The 18,988-nt window shown below is 36.5% G+C and overlaps 1 protein-coding gene across 4 annotated transcripts in view; it reads right to left on the bottom strand.

The window, feature by feature from the left end:
- CDH12 (cadherin 12) overlaps positions 1-18,988 on the bottom strand; it is a 684,089-nt gene that overhangs the window by 378,323 nt on the left and 286,778 nt on the right. For 2 of the 4 annotated variants that reach the window (XM_077760761.1, XM_077760765.1), the window contains exon 2: positions 15,140-15,274. The exons of the other annotated variants lie outside the window; for them this stretch is intronic. The gene's annotated coding sequence lies outside the window, so the exon portion shown is untranslated. The remainder of the gene's footprint in view (positions 1-15,139; positions 15,275-18,988) is intronic. 4 annotated transcript variants of the gene reach the window in all.

Raw genomic sequence — 18,988 nt, 5'->3', positions numbered from 1 at the left:
ATTCATTCATTGATCATAGGATTTAATGCTAGATGACTAGATGGGATAAAATAAGAATAAAATAAGAACATAAATAAGAACATGCCACATCTCCTTTGCATATTACATTTCAGAAGTTCTGGGGAAATAGTGTGTGTGTATGTATATATGTACATACATATATGTATGTAAGTACAGATATGTATGTAAGTACAGATGTACATGTATGTAAGTACATATATGCATATATGTGTATATACATATATACATGTACTGTTATATACATAGGCTATATGTATATATACACATATTTTTAAGAAAAAAATAGAATTTTCTCTATTACTAACTAGCGCTCCATTTCAGGTAGCATCTAGTAGGCAAGCCACATTTACAGTCACTTGAATTGACCTCCAGAAGGTGGAAGACTTTAAAAAGCTATCAAAATCTCCTTACAGGTCCCTTTAAAAATGGGCATCTGCAAAGGGAATAAGGAAATTACTCCAACATGCAGATTGGGCTTGAACAATTCCTGAAGGACCCTAGGTTCGGTTTCTCTGCAGCCTTTTTCCTTTTCCTCTGTTCTGCTCTCTCCTTCAGGATTAAATGCCAATGAGTTTGGGATACAGTGTAGTTTCTTGTTGGGTCTTCTCTCCCTTTATCTCACACAATAGACCTTTCCCCTTTCAACCAACATGGTGCTCAGAGCGGGTCAGTCCATTTTCTTAATGCGAATCATCATGAAAATTTACCATGAGATGATTTTGATTAGTAAGAAATAGCTAGTTGCGTTTCTAACCCTAGGGCCTTTATTACCCCAAATTCAAGGGTGAAAATAATATTGGGAAGTGTAGATTTTGTCAGAGAGCTCCAGGGTGATGCTTAGGATGAGAAGAAGATTTCAGCAGTGTTACTTGTAGTCTGTTTAGGCGACTCTTCTATTTCATTCTAAATTGGCTTCTATTGGTTTGATGAAATCATGTATCAGCAAAGTGTCCTTATCACAGAGTCCTCATCTAAAATTATGCTGTTTTTATCACTTTTTGCTAAAATACATCTGTACAGTAAAAAGTCTGGAGCAATTATTTCATTTCTGCTTCAAACTCTCCCAAGATGATCTCCTTATATACAAAATAATTATCTTTAAAATGTATGAACTATCAAAACAAACATGAAATTTCTGATTTATAAATTGGCACACTTCTTGCAGGAAATTCTTACACACTTCTTCATTTCTTTTCTTATGTATCCATGTATAATCGGTTTGAACACTATAAAAGACTTTGTATGGTGCTCTTCCCTTGCAAATTGGTGGGATAAAATTCATTATGATAAAAATAACCCAATAAAATAAGTGTTATTTCTGTTACAATAAAAATCAGTCTCAGGGCACCTGGGTGGGTCAGTCAGTTGGGCGTCTGACTCTTGATTTCAGGTCAGGTCATGATCTCGTAGTTCACGGGTTCCAGCCCTGCATCAGGCTCTGCGGTGACAGTGCAAAGCCTGTTTGGGATTCTGTGTCTCCCTCTCTCTGCTTCTCCCCTGCTCCCTTTCTCTTTGCCTCTCTCTCAAAATAAATAAATAAATGTAAAAAAATCAGTCTCAAAAATGTTTGAGAAGAAAAAAATACAGGTAATTTATTTATAATTACAACAACATTCTTGGCAAACCAGCATCGATTATTAATTTTTTTTAAAAAAATCACACTATATATGTGTCTACCTACCTACCTATATATCCATGCAGTCACCATTCACATCAAGGTGCCCATTTCAAGCACCTTAGAAGGTTCCTTTTGTGTTGTTACCTTGTTGTCAGACTAAGGTCCTGACTCCAGGACCTATGAAAATTCTACTCTTTATTACTACCTCACTATACCATCTGCCGTATCTAACAAGTAGTTTATACACAAGTCTCAAGACTAATTTTTTTAAAGATATCTTCTACTTTCATTGATTATGGCTTTATAAGAACAAAAATATTTTTAATGCTGGAATTTTTTTCTTGGAATGCCAAACCTATTTTACATTTCAATGAGTGTAACACTAACAGCATCATTTTTTTTTTAACCAACCCTCAAAATTTTGAAATGTTTACAAGCCTGAGGTTTAATTTTTTTTGGAAAGCAAGCAGAGAGGAAAATAAGGCCTAATCTTTGTTATCTGGTGTAGGTCAGAGGAAAGAGAGTGAATGGTCTTTTAAGAGCATCAGGCTGTAGTGTATCCAACAGGGACCCTGGAAAGGTGCACGAACCTAGACACTAATTGTATAGCAATGAAGCAATGAGGACGCAGAGCCTGTGTACCATTGATATATTATGGTGTTTTCTTATGGAAGAAGAATTTTATTTTGCTTATTGATTTGTTACTTAATCTACAATCTTACTTTTTAGAACCCACTACATATAGTCAAAGAATGAATATTTGACTTATATGGTTCTGAGGAGGATGATACGTATGTGTAGAGAAGTATGCTTAAAATGGGGGGAAGTTTTTCCAGTCAGGCTCCTCCAGAGATGAATGAGTGACTTTTGGAAGCAAAACATTTTAACTTCACTGGTTTTACCCAAGCCACTAACCATGCTTCTTGAGCAGGATACTCCTACCACAGACACACACACGGAAGACGGTGAGGAGGCTCGAGGTCTATGGGTGTGTGGATACTCCATCATGAGGGGCAGATAACCCAAAAGTATGTAAAAAACTGGACTAAGAAAGGTCTAGAAGAGAGTGGCTGGAACAAGAGGCTGTTCGCTTCCTAAGTTGGATCGAGACCAAGAGTAACATAAACCATCTTTATCCAACGAGCTTTACTTCTTTGAAGGAATTCATGTAACACTTTCATTACTTTGCCTAAGAGTTTTTGAGTTAACTTTGCATTCACTGCTGCTTAACTGTGTTGGACTCCTCTCCCCATGTCTGCTGATCATAGCATAATTGTGTCTGTTTTTTGTTTTTGTTTTTTATTTCTCTAAAATGTCTTAAAAAGAAATTGGCTTAGCATCTGGTAAGGAAAAAAAAAATCCCAATGTCTAATTATGCTTCTGAGTAAATTATAGAATTGTGGGATATTAAACTTGTTTATTCTTTCTTTTTTCTGACAGGAGATATTTCTCTATTATCTTAATATTATGTTCCTCTTTAGACACTAGTCACAACATTTATCTTGGTATTATATTTTTCTCTGCCTTTCAGATGTTTGCCTTTGGGGGCACTGATAAAAAAACATTACATTTGGTGGATCTGCATTAAAAATCACTTCTTTTCCTGACAAGCTATTTAAAGTGTCATTTGTACCTCACTGAAGCCCTTTAGAAAAATCCAAAATCTAGACCCAGATGACCCAAACTGTTTCTGCAAGGACCATGATTTCTTTTTGAGGATTATGGTCCCAAGAAATATTGCTTTTAAGTATCTGTGAAAGAAATATTTTCTAGAATTAATGCGGTTTTTTACTCTATATTGATTTTTAGAGTATTTCACCTCGACTCATCTAAAGTACAAACAATAAAGTGTAGTTTAATTATGGTAATATTAAATATAATGGTGTAATTATTCCTTAAATGTGATAGACCAAAGAACATCTATTCAGGATGTGCTTTTGACTACTGATTCTCCAGGATAGGTCATTTCTATTGTTTGCTCTACCAATTATTTTCCTCTAAAGATCAAAAGCCCTAAGAATAAGAGTTAGTGCCATTTCTCTGCACTAAATATCACCTAGTTATGAAATAAAAAGCTATAAGAGTGGTACTTTAAAAGAGAATGGACTTTTGAGTTAAAATATGCATGTTCATTGATCACAAATGGATGAGAAATGTCACCCAGTTATTACACAGAAAGGTGCTGATTGAAAATAGGTGACCTTTACCAAACGTGTATGAACAATTTTTGCTGTTCATTAACGGGTAAGATATCTACATAGTCCATGAGGTGGATAAAATGTATGAAATGCATGAAACAAATTTCAGTGATTACAGGCATGACAAATTTTTTGAATTAACCTAATTGTTACCATATTTCTGTGTTTTTTGACATTTTGTAAAGGTGACATAGAGGAGCACAATTCTATTCAGAATGGCAGGAGTTTAACGGCCCAAGTAGAAGAGAGAAGCCTATGAATAAATGATTGTTTTTGAATTCAGAGAAGTACATTACCTGTCCTTTTTCACAAATGATTTGTGTACGTCAGGGGCTGTCATCAGAAATACAGTAGTGAATGAAATAGCGACAGAGCCTGCCATCAGACAGTCTGGAATTTAGCATTATTATACGATGTAATGAGCTCTGTGATTGGAGTGTAAGGGGCATAAAGAGTGTTATGAAAATTGATAGGAGGGGCATTTTAACTAGACTGGTAGGGGCCCAAACTACTTGGATGAAGTGACATCTTCTGTTCTAAGCGTCAAGAGACTTAGCCAGGCAAAAAAGTCAACTTAATATGATTGGCAGAAAACTTGAAACTTCAGGTATAAGGAAACAAAGGATGCCTGATAAATAGACTGGTATAGGTAGAGGCAAGACTGGAGAGGATGGCGCATCTAGACTTTACCTCACGATGGAGCATCTAGACTTTGCATACAGACAGATGCATCACGAAGGTCTGAATTATATCCTAAAAGAGTTGGGGCATTGCAAGGGAAGCCTTTAACATGGGGATAATAACACAAGGTTTGTATTTAGAGAGGTCAAACTCTGGCAGTCAGGGGCATTGTTTTATGAAAAGAGTGTATAACATAGAGACTACAAGCAAGTAACAGATGAAGGTGGTATGAACCTTGGAGAAGTAAAGGTGAAAATCCACGTGAGTGAGATTTAGACGGGAGAATTGAAAGGACTAGATATCGATTGGATATGTAGGGTATGAGAAGTGAAAAGGCAAAAAGAAGAGCTGGGTTTCTAGGCTGACTCATTGGATAGCTTACAGTATCATTTACTGAGACTGTGTAGAGAGAATACATAGAAATATTTGGAGCTCAAGATGGGAAGATGTTTTGATCCCTCTCTCCCTCCTTTCATTTCTTCCTTCTTCCTTTCTTTCCTTCCTATAACACATAGATACTAATTATATCATAGTCAGTAATCTAGTATTGAGGCTTCAGCAGGGAACAAAATAAGGTTTTTATCTTCACAGAGCTTATAGTCCCATTGAAGATCCCATCACCAGGCATAAGTGTTAAATATTAGATGAACAGTAAAGAGAAAGAAAGGGAAAGGCTGCTATTTTGGGTAGAATGGTAAGAGAAAACTTCTGTGAGTAACTGATATCTCTTATTTCATTTCTGCCACAATCAACAACAACAAATTACTTCACAAAAGAAGTAGAATTTCTGCCAGAGTAACATCTAGTATCCTACTTATTGAATTAAAGAGTCAAAATGTTGTCCCCCCAAAAATATGAGTGCCACTAAGTTTGAATAGTTCATTTTGAGTTTGACTATCCAGCAAGGGTAGATGCAAGAATGTGGCCTTTTCTGTTAGGTTAGTCTGGAGGAAGGAGAATGTGAACATTTTTCCATGGCAAAACTAGCAGATAAGGCCGTTCACAGTCTGCCATTTTCCTTAAACTCTGAAGCTGTAATAAATAGGTTCATCTAATCATGTAATAGGGTCCCTGAAATACACATATGGATATACAGTTGGCCAAATTTACCCTCATTCAACTCCTTATTTGGTTTTAACATCTGAACTTTCATGTATCCCTGGCACAATATTTTAAAAGTGTCTTTTTCTCTCTCCCTTGAGTCCCACCAAAAATAAATTTCCTCCTCTGGTATATTTTTACTTTGTTTTTAATTTTCATGTTTCTATAAGATAATACATATGTAAATATTATATCTGTACATAAATAAATATTTCAAATTGAAGTAGTGAAAAATAAAATGCAGTATTCAGAATAGAGCACCAAGATATCTGTCTCTCCCTCTCTCAAATGACTTGATGTGATCCCACTTTTTCTGGGTTGAAGTTTAAACTTCTTACACAGGCAAATATTGAAGTTGCCTCTTCTTACACATACAAAACTACATAGTCCTGTTTTACCAAACTAATGTGGTCCTGGAAGATGGCAGGAATTCTCTTATATCTCTGTGCCTTTGCATATAGCATGACTTCTATTAGGAACTTATGACCCCATCTCTTCTGTCTGTCTAAATATAAGTTATCCTTCAATTTAGAGCTCAGATAACTTCTTGGAAGTATCACATGGCCCCCCAAAGTTAAGTCAGCATGTTAATAACATATGTTAATAACATCCTGTACCTATTTGCCTTGATGGAACACCAGAGGGTACTGTAACTGCCCTTTCTCTTGTTTGGTTCCCCACCCTCCCCACCCCAACAACAGGCAGAATACATTATGAATAAGAACTAGGGCTCATCAACATATTTCCCCTAGCATCTAGCAGTATGCCTGACACTTAGGAGTCACATGATAGTGACTGAGTAAATTAAATGGATGAATGTAAGCTTTTTGAGAAATGTGCTTGAATCTTAACAGAGTCCTAAGCAAAAGCACCACTTTGGTTACTTTGGTACTTGTCTCAATTCTGACACAGAGACCATGTGATTCAATTGGAATATCCATACATTCTTTGTTCAGTGGGTATTTTCTGAGAATCTGCTCTATGCCAGGCACCATGCTAGGCACCAGTTTGCAGCTATGAATAAAAGAAACAAAAACCCTGCCTTCATGGACATGATATTCTAATGTTTAAAGGGAGAGGGTAGACAAAAATTATCAAATAAATTAACAAATGTATGCTTAATGCAATGTTAAACATTTTAGAAGAAAAATGTTGAAAAGTAACAGGGAATTCAATGGGAAAACTTGGATAATACAATTATAATATAAATTATACAAAATTTGTGTCTGTATTAATGAAATATAATATTTCCCTTAGAGTTTTGTAGATTTTAGCAATAAAAAGGAAACATGGCACTTGGAAATAGAGAGAAATAAAGGTTAAATCGAGGAGAGAACTGAAATCGATATCCTAGCCATTTATTTTGGGGAGAAAAGAAGACAGTTGAACTGACAAAGAATGAAATCTCAGGACTGCATTCCTAGGATGGAGGCAACTAAAATGTGAGAAGACAGCATTTTCTGGTAAGTTTTGAATTTTCATATGGACTTAGCCTAGTCGATGCTATGGCAAGAAGTTTCTACACATTGGGAAGTAGTTTGGAAAAGCAACAATTATCCTCAAAGATCACCTTCACCACAAATAATTAAATATTAGCAATGCTTACCTAAATATGTTGTTGTCTAAAGCACACAATTATTCTATTACCAGAGTGGGTAGGTGTGAGTCCACAATAGATTTTTTAAAAAGGTTTCTCAATTTTGACCTGGTTCAGAACTTCCCATCACCCATCTGCGATGGAAAGAGTTTCTTAACAAGTTTTATTGACTTTTGATGCAGCTGAGCTGGGTGACAAGTCATGTCCTTGAAAATTTATCTACCTGTGGCAACCACAGGGCAGAATGGGGCCAGAATGAGCGCAGCATCACTCCCTGAGAGGCAGCGCTGACTTCCCCGGGAGGTTATGAGAAATGCATAATCTCAGGCAGCACCCCAGAACCACTTGACCAAGAGCCCCAGATAGTCTGCATGCCCATTCAAGTTTGGAGCTGCCTGGCTATAGCTGTAATCTTCAACCTTGTCTGAATATTAGAATCACCTGGGAAATTGTTTAAAATCCCAGTACTTAGGTCACATTCCTGTATATTCTGAATTTATCAGAATAACCTTCATACGTCTCAAAACTGTAGTTCCTGGGTTCTTTGTCAGAACTACTAAATCAATACTCCAGGTATGAGACCCAGGAATCTGCCTTTTAAGACACATAGTCATTAATTCCTCTACATACCAAAATACAAGAATGTGTGGCTGGGGGGCACCCAGGTGGCTCACTTGGTTAAGTCTCTGACTCTTGATATTAGCTCTGGTTGGGATCTCCTGGTGGCAGAATTGAGCCCCAGGGAGCCTATCTGGAATTCTCTCTCTTCCTCTCTCTCTCTCTCTCCCCTTCCCCCACTCATGTGCACTCTTATGTGCTCATGCTGTCTCTCTCTCTCTCAATAAATAAACATAAAAAAAAAGAGAATGTGTGGCTTGAAGGATAGAAAACAATGAATTCTTTTGCAAAAATACAGTTTTACTATGCTTATTGCTTGAATCAACTGAATCAATATGCAAAATTTGAAATATTTTTGCATATATATGCAAAATTTTCAACATTTATAATTAGAAGATTGAAATCACATAATAAAATATTGGTGAATTAGTGGATAGGAGGAAATGATAAGCTTGGATCTATCTGGAAATAGACATTTAGGTAATTATCTTCAAAATATTTTAAAAATATTCCACCAAATATTTATTATGCTCTTAATAAAAAAAGACATGCAACATGAATTTGTTTCTTTTTTAAACAAGCAGTCAGCAAACTCCTGCAAAAGACAAAACAGCAAAAATCTTCAGCTTTGCAGCCTCTACAATATCTTTATGCTCAAATATTCATCTCTGGTTTTGTGCATGCAAACAACCACTGATGAAAATAGAAGGTTTTCTATAAACCATCTACTGAATTACTTTCTTTCAAGAAATATCCACTCATCTGTCTAAATCCAATAGAAAAAAAATTGCATGTTCCTATAATGCATATACTGATATAAACATAGTGTCAAGAAGTGGTTCCAGAGGCTTCTGGTAAGGTCCCGGTGGGCATTGTTGCTAAAGAGAGATACTATCCCTCATTTTCTCCACTTTACAAATAAAGTAAGGGACTCATAATAAGATTTCTCCTTTATAATAACTATCATCTCCTGATGACCTGAGCAACTATATCAATTATCTCCTTTATTTCACACAACAGCGCTATGGATCAGTGCTATCGTTGTTTTTTTTTCTATGCCTTTTAACATTTATCTATTTTTGGGAGACACAGAGAGACAGAGAATGAGTAGGGGAAGGGAAGAGAGAGAGAGAGAGAGAGAGACACAGTATCCGAAGCAGGCTCCAGGCTTTGAGCTGTCAGCACAGGACCTGACGTGGGACTCGAGCCCATGCACCACAAAATCATGACCTGAGCCCAAGTCAAATGCTTAACCTACTGAGCCACCCAAGTGTCCCATGGACATGTACTATCATTAGATCCACTTTAAAAATTACAAAAAGACCTCACAAAGTTTAGATACCTTAACTGATGTGCCTAAAGTCACAGAGCCAGAAATTACCATTAGTGGTCATTTGAACCTTAGTAGTTGAATCCAAAACTTGTACTTATAGCCAGTACACATTTCTGTCTTATCCATTTTCTAATGAGACCATGACTACTTATGATGTTGGGCTGGTTATAAACTTTTAGTTCTTAAGAAACAAAGATTTACTCAGCTTAAATTAGTAAATGGGACTACTACCATAGAGAACAATGATAAAAACAGGAGACTCTCACCACTGCACAGTATGTCTGAAATATTACCAAGGGAGCACTCCTTTTTTGTGCTTCACCATTATGGTAAGTTAGCAAATGAGTCTCTCCTAACTTACCTAAAGGAATTAACCTCTTCTTTCCTTCCTACCAACCTCATGACTTCAGCTTATTCATGATTTCTGCAGACGACCATCTCTGTTTTTCAACATTTGCTCTTGCCCACCAACCTGCTGTTATCCACATTTCAGATTTAAAACGTCACCAAGTCAGGTATTTATTATCTAATAGAGAACATCCTACACTGTCTGGTTCTTTTGTAATCCACCTGGTAGCCATTGGCTGTTGGGAGCCATTTCTGAACTCACTAGTTGAGAAAATTCCTGTGAGGTTAAGGCGAGTTTGCATGGCCTCTTGTCATCAGATGATATCCAATATCCACCCCCACTCAATTATTTCTGCTTGAGCACTAACCCCCAAGGCACCTTGTTGATTGGTTTCAGGAGTGACTTGTCCCCTTATTCTGGCCCTGGTATGATGATTGCACCTTGTGAAGGAAATTATTGTAGGAACTTCTTTTGTAATTATGGAAGCAGACATTGTGTCCCCAGCAGGTCCTGTTTTCCTCAATACTTCCCTTGAGCTATGAACAGGCTAATGACCCTTACTCATAAACAATTGGCCTTTACATGTACAATTCTGTTTCTACCATTGCATTAGTCCAAGAGGTTCATACAACTCAAATCAGCTAACTAAAAATGTCTCTCATGCCCTAGCTATTCAAGAAATCATAGGTTAAAAAACTAGACACAAAGGTAAATGCACTCAAAGAGGCTATTCTATGTATTGGAAATGAGATAAACTCTTTAAAGTTACAGTTAGCTCTCTGGTGCCATAAGGAATATAACTGGACAATTAAGTCTTGCCCAGAGACAAAGAGCCTAACTTATAGAGAAGGAACAGATAAGGGCAGAACATAAGTTACTACATATACCTTTGCTAACTGGTGATGTATAGCAGTCCCTTCCCTAAGGCCTACATTCCACAAACACCTTCCCTTACCCTGGCAGCTGTGATGAGGATCGATAAGAGTATCTACAACTTAACCTATGACTTAATCTTGGCATTATTAAAATGTGTATGTTAACCTGTTTTTCACTGAGAACACCCTGTTATCTTCTTAAGTTACTCAACCTCACTATAATTGTGGTAGTTCTGCAAGAATACTTCTGTAAAACTTGTTTCTGTACACTTTCCAAAGCATCTTATCACAGAGAACTATCCATTGTAAAAATTCCATTTTCTGATGCCATGTTAACATTTGACCTATAAATAAAGACACCAAAACTGACAGTGCATAGATGCCTGCCTGGTGATCAGAAAGAATCTTAGGGCTCTCTCACTCTCTCTCACTGACACCATCCACCTTTCAGAGGCCCCTGGACTGGCTGGAGCTGGACTCCAGCAACTGGTCATCCCATAGATAATTGTTTTACATCTCTAGTCAAATGTACTGTGACAGTGGCTCTTAGACACATAGGCATATTTTTTGGATGGGGAAACCTATGCACTGTGGTCATAACAAACTCCTAAGCAATACTGCTTTTTATAGATCATTATTCTTTTGGAATAATAATAAGGGGGGTATCTATCTATCTATCTATCTATCCTTTGTTTTCCTGTTATTCTTATACACCTAGGATAAGCCAATCACTGGCCCAAAAAAACACCCCAAAAAACAAAAACAAAACAAAAAAAACCCTAGAGAATAGTAAATATATTGGCTAGTAGGTATAGTTAGATAGATAGATGATAGATCGATAGATTGATCGATCGATCGATAGATCATGTTTCTAAACATTATTTAATCCATTATTCACAATATATGTTACAATGTTGTCTTTGGAGCATAATAAATGGTATTTTATAACTATGCAACCTAACTAACTTCCAGTTACCATCTTAGTATATCCTTGGATATGATAGCTAATCATTATAGATTTTCTAGGTCATTCCTAATTTTGTAACATCTCTTCTCTTTTGTCAGAGACTGAACAAAATTTTGGTTTGGATATATTGTCACATATCAACATAATTAGCTATAGTAAATCTCTGTGTATACATGGGAAGGTTTATATAAAGTTAGTAGAACAAATAGACTTCTGTATATTTAAATATTAACTTTTCAGTCTCTTCCCAACATTCAATTCCAACTGCTAGTTTATCTTTTCTTTCTGTGTTTAATTCTTTTAAAGGTTTTATTTATTCTTGAGAGAGAGAGAGAGACAGAATGTGAGCAGAGAAGGGGCAGACAGAGAGGGAAACACAGAATCTGAAGCAGGCTCCAGTCTCCAAGCCATCAGCACAGAGCCCAACACGGGGCTTGAATCCACAAACCATGAGATCATGACCTGAGCTGAAGTTGGACGCTGAATGGATTGAGTCACCCAGGTGCCCCAGTTTATCTTTTCTAAATTGTGAGTGTCTTTTGCCATGAACATGAGTCCTTCTTAACTTTCTTTTAATCTCATTTCAAATAAGTGGCATTGAACTTATATCACTACCTAATAATTTAATTTTATCCTGAGTGTATGTCCATTGCTCTTGATACTAAATTTCAGTGCTGATTATCTATATATTAGAGAATTTTATTTGTCAGTGGTAATCAGGATCAGTTTGATGCAAAGACTGGTGCACTGACTTCTTTCAGAACCAAAAAGAACAAAGTAGATGCTTGTTTCAAACACTGGTGGCTATGGAACTTATAAAGTCATTTACTTTGAGTAAGTAAAGAGTTAAACTATTTTGAAGGTAGTATAATTAAGCTGTACTATCTTATAAATCATCTTAAAATATTCATGAGTGTCACATCAAACATTGGAAAAGGTCACAACATACGAGTTGATAAAAAAGCACAGCATAAATATTCAGAGCTTTAAATGCAGGCTGATCTGAGTGTGAATCAAAGGTCTGCTGACTATGGTATGTCCTTCCCTCGGTTACCTGTCTTCTCCCAGCCTGCATCTCTTCTTTGGAGATAACCTTGATGTTATCATTTTTACGTGGTTATTATACAACTACACATACAAAGTTTGTAACCCAGATGTTTGGCATTTAGAAAACCTGTTGGACACTGCTTGTCCCCATTATCTTTTATGGAACATATCACATTGTGAAACCAGGTTATAAATCATAAAGAAAGTTTTAACAGACTTTTTGTTTTAAATTTTAAAACTGTCTCCTCTAAGTGAGTTTATCCTATACAATGTTTCCTTATCCCACAGAAGGAATAAATTACTGTCAAATGAATGAAAAATGGGATTCAGCAGAGAATGTAGAGGTAAGGTGGCATTTGGGGATAATATAATAAGTGAGGAAAAACAAAAAGGGAAATCCGATTGAAGAGTCAGGTGTTACCTAAAAGAAGTAGGTCCTAATACTCAGTTGTACCCAAGATTTTCTCCATTTTCTTTTTAGCCTGCATAATGAAAATTAAGACAACACTTACAATCATAAAACCCTTTAACAACTTTAGGTATAACTTTTTATTTTTTTATATTTATTTATATTTATTTTGAGAGAGAGAATGAGCAGAGGAGGGGCAGAGAAAAAGGAAGAGAGTATCCCAAGTAGGCTCCACACTGTGAGTGCAAAGGCTTGAAACTCACGAATTGTGAGATCATGACCTGAGCTGAAATCAAGAGTTGGAAGCTTACTTGACTGAGCCACCCAGGCATCGCTAGGTATAACTTTTTAAATAACTATAATTGCCTTCATTTTTAGACTTATACATTTCATTTATACACTAACACATCTTTCAATAGTCATATACGTCAAGAAAGTACATCCAATAAAATTTCATTGGGTGGGATACCAACCATCAATTTTGAACTCTGCACAAGGGTAGTCTATAATCAAGACATAGTTTAAGCATCATAAAAGTCTGGTAATAGCAAATGCAGCCTTATTTGGTTAATGTTGCCTCTTTCTGTTTATCAATAGTACCAAAAGTAAAAATTAAAAACTATAAAAAAAGGAAGAAGAGGAAGAAGACCAAACCCAGTAACCGTTAACTGTTGTCAACACATTTCTCATATATCTTTGAAACAGTTGAGAAACCAACTCCCTGGAGAAAAGAGACAGAAGTCTCAGTGCAACAGAGGCAGATAAATGTTTCCAGGCATTGGCTAAACAACATTTAGACAACCAGCAAATATATGTCAGCGCCTATGGGTATCCTGAAAATAGTTTATTCCTGTGAGAGAAGCAATAACATCAACATTGGCCTGAAAAGCTCCCTAGAGAATTTTAGAAGGATAGCCAATTAAGATAAAGATTGTTTTGACATCTTTATAAAATGTTACATCTCAGGATAACCATAGGAGAAGGGTAGAATCATCATTTCATGAAATATGAGTGCTCATTCTAGAAAAGCATGTTTCAGATACCATGGAAGTCTACATGAAAGCAGCTAGATATTTATTAGATATTTAGATTGTGTCTTAGCATAATAGATTAGTTATTGAAATTCAGTTTGTGTAAGTATTATAATGATATGTACCTATACTTTAACTAATGTTTCCTTATTTAAAAATCATTTTTATTTACTACATTATAACAAGGTAAGTGGTTGCTATCATTCACTCACATCCTTAGGGTACTAATCAATCTATCATATCTAATTCTAGTGAGAGAATTACTGTATTATTCTTGGATTACATGGAAATTTGCCATAATATAGGATAAAACCGTTAGACAATATGTGCAAAGTAAAATAGAAAAGAAAATGTTCAGATAATTAAATCTAACTTTGAAAAAAAAATCTTCCATTCTCTCTAGATATTCTTAACAAACTTATGAGAAAAAATAGGTTTAGAAGAAATAACATGTACTGGTTTATCCTAATTGTGTAGATAACTGCTCTAACTATGTACAAAGCAAGCTTAACCTCAGTTCACTTTAGTTTGATAACAAAGGGCAACCTCAAACATAAAAGCCAAGATTTCAATAAACACATGAACACAATCTCTTATTGGAGAACTCTCCTTTCATAAATAAGCATTTTAGAAGGAAGTTAATTTTTCTTTTCTTTCCTCTTATTAATCTATTTCATAAAAGAAATCCATCTCTCTTACAAGAACTATGAATCATATCAGTGGTGTATTAATACTTTTTGGTTTGTTTTTCTTAACAGTTACATCAGAAACTTTATCATTTTATATTTTAATTCCTAAATGGACACTACTAAAACATTCAGGGATTAGCCCTAAATCCTTTAACCCACAGGGAGCCCAGGAACGTTGTTAAGGTAGAGAGCTGCACAAAATCTCAACTCTCATTTGCAAATTTTCTTTCCATCTAATTTAACTTTGAAGCATTTCAACTCAGAGGTTTTGCCATATGACATCAACAAAACACTTCAATCAAAATCAAGTTACCTTAGCGCTGCACAGTTCTCCAGATTACTAAAAAGGTAAAATGAGAAATTAACTCTCTTTTCATATTTCCCTTTATTTTCTCTTGATGCAAGGCAGCCTGCTCGGATTTCAAAAGAAATTGCTCTGGCATATCATTATCCCCAAATGCCGGTTTTCATTCTAGGACACTTGCTTATCAACTAAGCCTTTTCCTGGCATAAACAGTCACTTGCTGCAGTGCAGAATATCAGTTTGGTCAGAACTTTCAATGCAGAAATTCAGTGCGATGCAGTCCAGATCTCCCAGCACTTACCTTAATTGAAATATTCTCTGTGAACGAGGTGAGAAATCAGTCAATGGGGTGGGGAGATGGAAGTTTTCGATCAACACCCTCCAAGTAGCTGCCTGCGGGGCGTCTTTTTCCTGTTTATGTAGAGCCTCTCACTGTCTACGAGGACAAAAAGATAAGCTGAAATCCTCAGAGGCTCCAGTGAGTAAATGAGGACTAAGCGATGTTTCCTAACGGGAGATCCTCTGCGAACACGCTGCGTTTGGTGGCTCCCTAACTGCTGTGATAGGCTCCTGTCGGGTCCCTGGAGCTGGGCGATAATCATTGACCTGATTAGCAGGGAACACTCCCTGCGCGCAAGCAACGCACGCCAAGGGTTGGTGGGTCTCCTGGGAATCGGAAAAGGCACCAAGGCCACTTGGGAATCTTGCCTTTTCCAGCCTGATGGATGAACTACAGCTAGAACTATAATTTGCAGGGAGATTAGCCACAGTGTTAAGCCATCGGAGGACTTTAACAAATGTGCTTTCTCCTGTTTTGCGAAGGTGCATTCCTGTTAGAGATCAGGTACAGTGAAATAATTAATAGCCTGATAGAGCGGATTTGTAAGAAAAGCCTAAAGCTGAAAAATGTTTAAAGCAATGTGATAAAAAAAAGATAGCTGCATTTGTCTTTGCTCCGAGCCTGGTACATACTTCAACCCATGTCTACGTAAAATGAATTTAGAGGTTTATCGCAGCCCTCCAGAGTGCAACTCTCTGATTTATTAAAAGTATTCCTACTAAATAAGCTGGTTTGCGAATTTCTTACAGGCATCAAACCTCAAATCAAGGCATGCAGAAGACAGCATTGCTTGCGTGGTTGTTAAAATAGCATTTTAAGTTAGCAACAGACTCACAGAGATGTTTGCCTTATACTATTAACCTGAGTAACGTAGAATACGACATTACACCTAATTGAATCATCTCTTCTATTATCAGTTGAAATATCGATTTCTAAAACAAAAACAGAGTATGAGAGGATCCAAAACGTCAAGCACTTTACTTCCCCCCCCCAAATGTCAAACATTTTAAATATAGTCATGTGCCATTAACAACCTGCTGATTCCTATATCCACTGACCACCTGAGAAGCTCTTCAACATCTCTGACTTTAAAAGTTACCACTTCCCTGAAGAGATCTAATTTCTCAAAAAGGTCACATAACTAAATGCCAAAGCCCCAAATGGTTAATTTTTGACAGCTCTCACTTCTATAGGAGAAAATTATTCAAATAACATAAAAAGAACAGATGAAAAAAGTCATTTGCATGTCTTGAGGGTGAGAAAAATCTCATTGCCAGGGAGAAAACTGACAAATGTCCTCTCACAATGGTGCTGTGTGATATGTTCAGCATTTCTGCTTTTCCAAGGAGGTTTCACTTGGGACATATGGCGCTCCCTTGATGTGCGTGTGTAAGACAGACAGGGTGGGGGGAGGTGGGAGGCTGCATTTGCATTGTAATATTTTAATATTAACATATATCTTAGAAAACAACATCAAATTTCAATACAGGGGTGTACCAAGCATGATAGGGAATTTGTCTGCCTTACATATTCCCAAGTAAATTTCAGAAAAGGATTTCATTAAAGGACAAGCTCTTTGATGGCTCTTATTGGACAAAATAAAACGTCAGCGCAACTGAGTTGCTAGAATAGAACAGACACTTGAACTTAACACAGATGCGCTGTGGAGAAGCCCCAGGACAAGGGCTGAGCCCGTGTCCCCTGTAGAGGAGGTCTCTTGCTCCCTCAGCTGGTGGAGGGGGAGAGATGAAGAGGAAGAAACTCAGTCGATACACTTGAGGAGAGAGAAACTTCTGCTGCTGCTAAGCAGGAAATCCATTATCCAATTATAGATTGGCATTAGAGTGTTCTAGTAGAAAGAGGTTGCTTAAATCAAAATTGATGCACATAAATTGTAAATAAATAGTCAACAGGAAATACAACTGCAAATTCTTCTGTAGGGATCCTGACTAGTTGTTAACACAGCACTCGTAAATGAAACTCTGATGGATTCCAAGGTTCTGATGTTTGGTTGGTCATGCAATTAAAGCACTCTGTTCTTGTAGTGGTCTAAGCCTCATTCTGAGTTTCTTAAATAGTGACCCTCTTTTTAAAGCTTTTTAATTAAAACAGTGCTTCTTTTCTTAAATATGTGGGTTTTTATTTATTTTTTAAATTATGTTTCATTATTTTTGAGAGGCAGAGAGAGACAGAGTGTGAGTGGGGGGTGGGGGGACAGAGATGGATGGAGACACAGAATCTGAAGCAGGCTCCAGGCTCTGAGCTGTCAGCACAGAGCCTGATGCAGGGCTCGAACTCACAAACCATGAGATCATGACCCGAGCTGAAGTCGGACGCTCAACAGACTGAGCCACCCAGGTGCCCCAAGACAGTGCTTATTTTCCTGAACTCTATCCACCAGTAATTACTGTTACTGCTAATTTAAAATGCTATTTGCAAAACTACACAAGCAGTGCTCTAACAAGTTTAGTTAAGCTAACTTTGCGCCACAGTTGAAAGTTGCTACCTGGAAAGCCCTAACTGCAGATGACTGCACTGATGCTTCTAAATGACAGGCCTTGTCTTCATAGGCTCCAAGTTTCTTTCACCTTAAAACTGAAGCATTTGCTACAGAGAACATGAGTGGTTCTACAGTATTCTTCATAACCTATGTTGAATAAGTAATTGAGTTCATGTGGAAGTACACTCACGAGTGACCAAGGAAAATCATACTGTTCTGTGGGGAGTGTGGCAAAAAGACAGTAGTGCTAATTATAGATACTACATATTAAATGCTTCCCACATGTCAGATATTATGCATGGACTTTTACTATCGTTGCTGCCCATGGATCCTTAAAACAAGCCCATGAAGCAAATATTTTTATTTAAAAAATTTTTGTGAAGTAACCTAAGATTCTGAGAAGGTAAAGAAATTTATCAGTGTCTTCCAGCGAGTACAGAGCAGATCCAGAAATAAACCTCAGGACCTTTTAAAGAAAACTCTTGAAGCTTAGAAATTTCCAAACACTAAAACCAACAAAAAAATACTTGCTTCTAAAATAATAGGAAACTTTTCTTGTTTTTATGAGTTGAAAAATGCATTTGTATCTTCAAAAATTACATCTTATAAATTATGTCTGATAAAATATGATATTGTAAGAGTTTAGCCAGGGTAAATAGTTATGTATATTTTAACTGCAAAAGCATTCCAACAACAAAATTTCTTTAGTCTAAAAAATAAACAATCTAGAACTTTCAAATGATGTCGTTTAATCAGCACAAACTGTTGCAACAAAAAGAATTTTTGCAATTCATTTTCTCTCTTCCTCAGAAATAGTAATTATTGTTTCCTAAATGGGAAAATGACCTTATCTGAATGCATGGCTATCTCAAGAACACTTACTAAAATTATAGTAGGCCAAAATTTTGATGATTTCTAATATCTCAGTTCTCCAGCAGAAATAATGCAACAGAAAAGCTCATGGGAATTGTGGTGTTGAAAAATTCAGTTCTAGTATGATGCTGCATTATCTAGAAGTTTCTTAAACCTCTCTTGAATCCCACCATTTCATATGGTCTGCCGAAATTCTCAGACACATTCATAATCCTACAGAGAAATATTGTGACCACACTTTTTCAAGGCTTCTAATAAAAATTCTGTCTAAAAGAAAAGAATGATGATAACTCAAATTAATTCAGTTCTTAAACTTTGCCAAGAAATTTCCCACCTATTATCTCATTTGATTTTACAGGAATCTTTTGATATAAGTTACGATAAGTATTTTATTCATATTTTAATGATGGGGAATTAGGAATAAAAAGAGCCAAGTA

Source organism: Crocuta crocuta, unplaced genomic scaffold (assembly GCF_008692635.1).
Source record: "Crocuta crocuta isolate KB4526 unplaced genomic scaffold, BGI_CrCroc_1.0 scaffold173, whole genome shotgun sequence".
In the NCBI taxonomy this organism is placed as follows: Eukaryota; Metazoa; Chordata; class Mammalia; order Carnivora; family Hyaenidae; genus Crocuta; species Crocuta crocuta.
This window is presented reverse-complemented; position numbering and strand designations above follow the sequence as displayed.